The sequence below is a fragment of the Odontesthes bonariensis genome, chromosome 15 (genome assembly GCF_027942865.1).
Source record: "Odontesthes bonariensis isolate fOdoBon6 chromosome 15, fOdoBon6.hap1, whole genome shotgun sequence".
Classification (NCBI taxonomy): domain Eukaryota; kingdom Metazoa; phylum Chordata; class Actinopteri; order Atheriniformes; family Atherinopsidae; genus Odontesthes; species Odontesthes bonariensis.
The window spans coordinates 27,005,219-27,012,332 of NC_134520.1; positions in this window are offsets into that span (position 1 = coordinate 27,005,219).

Sequence of the window (7,114 nt, forward strand, 5' to 3'; positions counted from 1 at the left end):
AGGGTGTTTTTTATCTTGCAGCCCCATTTGTAAAGCTACTGGTTTCTAGAACAGGAAGTGGGTACTGAGGTCTGCTTTTGGGGTCCTCTGAGGAATCTGGGTCACTTGACTAGACATGGCATCACTTCCGTATGTGGGGTGTAATTTTGTCAATTTCTTCAATTGAAACTTTTGAGCCAGATGGCTCTTGAGATATTTGAAATAACCCTGCAGCAGCTCGTTTTGTAGATGTGATCTTGAACTAAAGTGCTGTATTCTCATCGCCATAAACACAACCCCTCCCACTGTTACCATATCTGAACCAGATATCTTCTCTGTTTGTAAGGCGTCAGGGCTCAATGATTTTGAACCTTTCTTTGCCAAAGGCAGCAGCACTTCTCACCATCATGTCCTTCTATGGTAAACACATGAGAGGGCCTGTAAGGATACTGTTTCACAGCTGACTGGCCTCCATCAGTGGTGCTTTTCTGTCTCCTTGTGGCTGCAAAATGCAAATACACCCATTTTACAGAATGTAAGGCCACAAATGAATGAAGAGCCTAGCTTTACAGAATTGATCATGGATCTGTTTTTGCGGGGTGTGTCTTATTCAGATTTAGATTGCTCAAATCAACTTGACTGTCATGTTCCAAGTCACCAAGTTAACAATTGTACAACTTTTTTTCAGTCACTGTATTTTACATATGTAGTTAGTTTTTTTTTTTTAATCTTATTGTTGAGGAAAATGAGTAACTTTTTTGTTAATTACAAGCTTTTTTAAAACAAATATTTTAATACCTTAAAAGTATCTATGTTAATACATAGTAACCTAACTTACTGCACTTACTCTAGCACTAGTTATGCTCTTAGCTGTTTGGTTTTAGAAGGAAATGCACTTATGATTTCTTGTGACCTGAAGTTCTTTTGCCTACCGATGTGAAACACACTTATTGTAAGTCGCTTAGGATAAGTGTCTGCAAAAGGACCGTAATGTAATAGCTTACATATTTAAGAGAAATTTATGTTATTCTCCACAGTTTTTCTTTCCACAACTAAATGTCTAAAAAACAAACATAAATCTGAAGTGGGACTACAATAATGTATGCAATGCAAAGTAATTTAAATATATTATTATTCATATGGGTTAGCACCGACGCCTCACCGCAAGAAGGTTCCTGGTCCGAATCCCGGCTCGGGATTTATGTGTGGAGTTTGCATGTTCTCCCCGTGTATGCGTGGGTTCTCTCCAGGTACTCCAGCTTCCTCCCACTGTCCAAAAGCATGCATGTCAGGTTACTTGGTGACTCTAAATCAAGGATGGCCAACCGGTCAGAGACTAAGAGCCGCATTTTTTACTGCACAAAGAGCCACATTATTCAGAAAAATGACCGAATTCTCTCCGTTTTATCCGTCTGTTCTTGACTCTTAACTCTCGTCACGTGATGCATCAACGCTGATATTAAACCCACGAACCGAGCAAAATGAGTCAAAAACAGACGTGTTTGGAAAGCTTCTTCCCAGTGAGGAGACAGAAGAAGAGGCTGTGACCACCAAAAAAAAGAAAGCTGCATTTTGAAGGCATGTTTAAGCGTTACCATAGCGACCAGAGAGCGTTAGGAGGCAGAGAGTCATTCCCTACTAACAATTTTTCGTTCCGAGAATGTTCCTGGAACATGAGCCCTTGGTTGTTTTTCGGTTCTAAGCACGTTGATTTTTGGTTTTGTTTCAGTTCTAATTTGGTTAGCAGGAAAGTTTAATTTTGGTTCCCAGAACGGTATGTGTGTGGTTCCCATTTCGTTCCCTTGCCGTTCTCTCACCGTCCCTTTATTCTTGTTCATGTCATGTTTGTTTCCTTGCCGTTCCCATTTGGTTCCCATAACCTTGTTTATTATGTGTTGGTTCCCCTACTACATTCTAGTAACCTTGTTGATTACATATTTGGGTTCTTTCCCACAATGTTGTCGCATTTCTAGTTTGTAAAAATGCACAACAACTATTTACTTCAGAGCATAAGCAGTGATGAATGACCAGGCAAATGTTGCAGGACGAGAATGTTTAATACCAAATCAATACAGTTAAATACAAGAATAAACATCAAAAATGGGTGTGGGTGCATGGTTTTATTTGAATAAAACAATAATAATAAAATATAAACAAAAAAACAATATGAATAAAATACAATTAACTACAAGAATAAAAAAATGGGTGTGGGTGCTGGTGCTGGTGCTGGTGGTGGTATTTGGTGTGTGGTTCAGTGTGTGGTTCCGTCTTGAGGAGCTAGCCTAAAAAGAATATGAAACGGTTTAATCCAACTTAGTACCAAAATTTCATTTCATTAATGTGACTATTCAGAGATTGATATGACAGACTAAAGTTTACATTTACCTTCTGTGCAGTGCAAACTTCAGTGCATGGCCAATGCACTCCTCAATGTCGGCGACCTTCATCAGTGGGAAGTTCTGCATGCAGGCCTCTACAAATGAAATGAAATGAAGTTAAATGAAAGTTAAAAAAAGTTACACATTTAAACCTCAATCAAACTTGGCATAACACTGAATTGGAAAAAATACCTGTTAAACTTACCGGTAATAACTTTGCACAGAGCAAGGTTCTGGAAGGCCTTTTTTGCCCTCCTCCCCCTCAGGCTGTACTCCCCCAGGACCTGATTTGTTGCCACCTGGCGTAAAATGTGGCGAACGGCGGCCCCCAGATTCGCCCCACCCAGGCTTCCCAGGAAACGTTTCTAGAAAAAAACAAAACAAATGAAATGAAGTGAAAAGAAATGCAGAGCTTATGTGGTCTACTTTCATTATTCAAATCAAACACATTACATGCATACATCTTCATTTATAATTATAACCAATTAATTACCATTTGGTTCCTTCTGTCTGGTTGGGCCAGACTCCTAGCTCCTCCAGCTCCTCCACTGTTTTACATTGACTCAACAGGACCTCTTCCTGCTGAGGAGGCTGATGCTGAGGCGGGTTGGAGATAACAGCAGCCTCCAACGTGTCCGACTTCTTCTCCAAACCCTCAATCCTCCTCTCGATAGCCTCCATCCTTCTGGTCACACGCCCCATGTGCTCTTCCATTGCTAGGTGTATTTATTATAGAATTGATTTTTTTTTTTTTTAATTAATATACTTGTTATGTGTGAAAATGTGTGCATGTAGTACTTACTTCTTCTTGTTTGCAACTGGATGGCCTTCTGTTCCTTCATAACTAAAGGTAGAATTGAGATGAAATTCATTGTAGTTTTACACTCAAAACACTTTTGCTGTGTGAACATCAATTGTGTATCAAGTACTTACGCTTTATTAGGACAGCCATGCCTGATGCCCCCCGCTCTTCGCCATGGGTCATTCCTGAAGTTTTTGAAAAGAAAATTGTTGGCTTGCTTTCTTGGTTAGGAGCTTGTAATCATATAGTATAAATATATAATTCAAAGCAAATATACCCTCGACTTCCGGGAATAGTGATTGTTCCGCAATATCCGAGTCTTCACCCGTCTGACAGCTGGGTGCATGGCTGGAGGGACTGGCGGCTACACGGCTCTGAGGCCCTGCATAGAAAGATGACACAGATGTCAATTATAATATGGCGAGATTCCTATGAATGTAATTTGAAAACAGAAGCCCATGCCAATACATCACACAATTGGGAAAACGCTTACATGATGGTGGTGAAGGAATGTGTTGTTCTGAAAAGAAAAAAAAGAACCAATTAGATTAGTCATATAACATGCTATTATGACTTTATTTTTTGAAGTAATTGTTAACAAAAGTCAGAGAAAAAAAATGACATTTACCTCACACAACACGGAGAAATCTGTCGCTTTCCAGTTCTTCCTTCTGACCTTAATCTCCCATCATTTCCTCCGTTTTTTGTCACGGGGGAAACGGTGTAGTTGTTTCCCCTGACCCGGTCTTACACTACAGCCATGTGCACTGCAGCTTGGCATTATATTGGCATAACAACTAATAATAATTTAATAATGTATTTGAAGTGTTCTGATATAGCTCACTGTGGGGATCGCTTTATGAACTAGGAATATTGGGAGCCAACATGGCGTCCACGAAACACGTGACAAGCCCAGAACCAATCAGCATAGCCGGAATGCAACAAGGACTCATGGGAGAGAAAATTTACCCCCAAAATGGGCTACAGACCTTTTTAATGCACTTGTAATGACGTTGTGATAACACCTGTGCACCTTACTCACCTCCCTTTTCCCTGCTGTGTATCTAGAGCGGTGTTGACCGCATACCGTCACTGTGAACGAGAGAGGGTGAGAGGACTATAAATAGCTCTTGTCATGTAAATACACTGGCTTTATGAGATACGCCTTTTATTTTTACATTTTAGATCTGTTCATATTTTTTATGAATTTTTATATGTAAATATTAGCATTTTTGCTCAATAGCTTCCAGGTTATGTGATCAATTGACTCCAAATCAGTGTGAGATCATGTAACTACACTGGCTGCATGAGATACACCTTTTATTTTTACATTTTAGATCTGTTCATATTTTTTATTAATATTTATATGTAAATATTAGTCTTTTTGCTGAATAGCTTCCAGGTCTTGTGATCAATTGACTCCAAATCAGTGTGGGATCATGTAAATACACTGGCTTTATGAGATACGCCTTTTATTTTTACATTTTAGATCTGTTCATATTTTTTATGAATTTTTATATGTAAATATTAGCATTTTTGCTCAATAGCTTCCAGGTCATGTGATCAATTGACTCCAAATCAGTGTGGGGTCATACTACACTGGCTTCATGAGATACATCTTTTATTTTTACAATTCAGTTCTGTCCATAATTTGCAATAACTTTATACACAGTCGCTTATCTCTGCTTTAAATATCACATTTTTTTCATTTTTATTTTATTTTGAAAACAGGAAGTTGGAACACGCTGCAGTCGTCCTCTCCGTGTGTTTAGTGTAAAGTCTGCAATACGGGTGCACTTGAAATGTTGGAGTGGCTTGCTTGCGAATGTCTGTCGAATATCCAACTTAAAACTAACTTCACCTAAGTAGCCCGATAGCAATAATAACTTGGTAGTACCCGAGGCAAAGTTACGTGTTTTCACAAGCATAGGATGAGGTTTTAGTATGATGTCAATCGCGGGAATAAAGGACCATAATATTAGCGCGATAGCAGTAATAACTTAGTAACTGAGGCAAAGTTATGTGTTACCGAAATGTGGCTGTCTACATCGACATGAATTAAATGCACAAGTCGTTTTCACAGTAGGTGTTATATTGGATCCGAGTTACTGATGTTATGACAGTAGCTGCTAATTTTCTAACTAGCTACAGGTTAGCATAAGGCTTGACTAACTTCAAACTTAATTCATTTCTTAAGCGGTGTCAGGAGTTTTTGAGAGCATGTTATATATTAATGCTATTATGACTTTATTTTTGAAGTAATTGTTAACAAAAGTCAGAGAAAAAAATGACATTTACCTCACACAACACGGAGAAATCTGTCGCTTTCCAGTCCTTCCTTCTGACCTTAATCTCCCATCATTTCCTCCGTTTTTTGTCACGGGGGAAACGGTGTAGTTGTTTCCCCTGACCCGGTCTTACACTACAGCCATGTGCACTGCAGCTTGGCATTATATTGGCATAACAACTAATAATAATAATTTAGTAATGTAGTTGAAGTGTTCTTATATAGCTCACTGTGAGGATAGCTTTATGAACTAGAAATATAGAGGAGCAAACATGGCGTCCACGAAACACGTGACCAGCTCAGAACCAATCAGCATAGGGGGAATGCAACAAGGACTCATGGGAGAGAAAATTTAACCCCAAAATGGGCTATAGATCTTTTTAATGCACTTGTAATGACGTTGTGATAACACCTGTGCACCTTACTCACCTCCCTTTTCCCTGCTGTGTATCATAGAGCGGTGTTGACCGCATACCGTCACTGTGAACGAGAGAGGGTGAGAGGACTATAAATAGCGCTCGTAGCCGTTGATTATACAGGTGATCAGAGCTAGCTGTCTGGAGCATCACACTGATAGACATCTCTGTTGATCTGGCGTGGCATCCCCGCCACTTTCACTACGTTCATAAATCACAATACACACAAATAGAATAAATACATCCATGTAGGTCCACCATAAGTCAGTGCAAACTCAGATGTCTATCTTGTGAGGGACAGGCGGTGCTTGACAGGTGTTAGCTGCTGCCGGAAGAGCTAACAGTCAACCAGCAGCAGCTCTGATCACAATTTTCATTTTATTCACTGGAAAATGCTCACGTCTTTTTTAGCCTTTTTCTTGTTCTTATTTATTAACAAATAACAAGAAAACATACTTTGTCATCCAAGTATCTTTCTTAATATCTTTTAATTACTGCTACGACTTAGCTTTGGCGAGCTAAACTTAGCTAGCTAAGGAACCATAACGTTAGCCTGTTCAGGCCATGGTTAAGGCCATTGTGGGCGCTTTCCCACCATAGTCCTGTGATGGGCACAGCTCAATTCTGGGTGGATTTCTGCATGCCCGAGACTCGTGGTGTGAGCAGTATCGGAGCGGAACTGGAGGCATTTCATCAAAACTGGCTCCATGCTCCAACTATATTTTGCAGCTCCGCTCCGTTCACATGCTCTGATCAGCACACCATGCAGCCGTGCAGCCACAGTGAAGTACGCAACAGACCATAACATCAGCGCGATAGCAGTAATAACTTAGTAACTGAGGCAAAGTTATGTGTTACCGAAATGTGGCTGTCTACATCGACATGAATTAAATGCACAAGTCGTTTTCACAGTAGGTGTTATATTGCATCCGAGTTACTGTTGTTATGACACTAGCTGCTAATTTTCTAACTAGCTACAGGTTAGCATAAGGCTTGACTAACTTCAAACTTAATTTATTTCAGTGAATGTGAGCGCGTCTCCGTGTCCGTTTGTCTCGTGTAGCCCTGTGATGGACTGGCGATCTGTTCCCTGCCTATGGACAGCCGGGATAGGCTCCAGCCCCCCCACAGTACAAGTTGTTGCCTGATACCTTTAGATCGCATTTACTTGTTGCAGCCATAAGGTGACAGAATATCACTACAAGTGAGAACAACAATATTCAGTGTTTTTTTGTGCTTGCTTTTTCTCTTA